Source organism: Morus notabilis, unplaced genomic scaffold (genome assembly GCF_000414095.1).
Source record: "Morus notabilis unplaced genomic scaffold, ASM41409v2 Scaffold79, whole genome shotgun sequence".
NCBI classification, from domain to species: Eukaryota; Viridiplantae; Streptophyta; class Magnoliopsida; order Rosales; family Moraceae; genus Morus; species Morus notabilis.
Window position 1 is genome coordinate 78811 of NW_010366287.1, and position 1299 is coordinate 80109.

Here is a 1299-nt window from a genome sequence, read left to right on the forward strand (position 1 = left end):
TGATTTTGATAAGGAAAAGTGGCAAGTAGCTATGAAACTCGAGATAGAGTCCATGCACTCTAACTCAGTCTTGCAACTTGTAGATCTACCTGAAGGGGTAAAACCCTTTCGATGCAAGTGGATCTTCAAGAGAAAAAGAGGAGCGGATGTAAAAGTAGAGACTTATAAAGCAAGGCTAGTGGTTAAGGGTTACACCCAGAAAGTGGGAGTTGACTATGAGGAAACTCTTTCACCAGTGGCCATGCTTAAGTCCATCCGAACACTCTTAGCCATAACAACATATTTTGAATTTGAGATATGGCAGATGGATGTCAAGATAGCTTTTCTGAATGGCTATATTAAGGAAACCATCTATATCGATCAGCCAGAGGGTTACATAGAGAAAGGCCTAGAGCAGAAAGTCTACAAACTATAGAGATCCATTTATGGATTGAAGCAAACCTCTAGATCATGAAATATCAGGTTTGATAAGGCTATTAAGTCTTATGGATTTGATCAAAACCAAGATGTTTCAAATGAAAGAAAAGAAGATGTTCTTATTCTTTATAAGCTCGAATATCTGATATTCAGTGGGGGTGGTCAGTCGTTGTCAGTTGAACTCAAGATTCGATCATTGGGTAGCCGTGTAGTGCATCCTTAAGTGTATGAGGAAAACAAGAAACTATGAGATAAGTTTAGTTAGTGAAAGAGTTGTTTTTCGCGGGATACATAGACTTTGACTATGAGTCATGACAAGAAAGGTTGTTGGCAAAGTGTGATTGCCAATTCTATCATTAAGAGTTAATGTGTAGCAGCTTGTGAAGCAGCAAAAGAAAGCAACCTGACTCTAGAAATTCTTAACTGATCTAGAAGTTGTTCCAGACATAGATCAGTCATAGATACCTAGAAAGTTTCAAGATTGGAGACATATTCAACCTGCTTTAGGACAAGTAGGAGATTGTTAGGAATGGTGTCCTAGAAGCATAAGATGTAATATGATATTTATTATTTATTTAATAAAAGAGTTTATTCATTATTTTATGTGCATATATTTATGAATATTTTATGAATATCAATAAAAATTTCATGATTATTTATGTGACCTTAAACATTATATATAAGTGTTATATGCGAGAGAATAATGGTTAAAGATAATAATAAAAATGATGTCCGTAATTAATTTAATTAAAGTTCAGAATCTTTAATTAAAACATTATTAATACATGTCATTCCCATTTAGAATGGAACGGTGCTATCCGCACTGTTAATATGGTGAGATATTGAATGAGTGTATTTCGCATAATGAGATTATGTGGAACA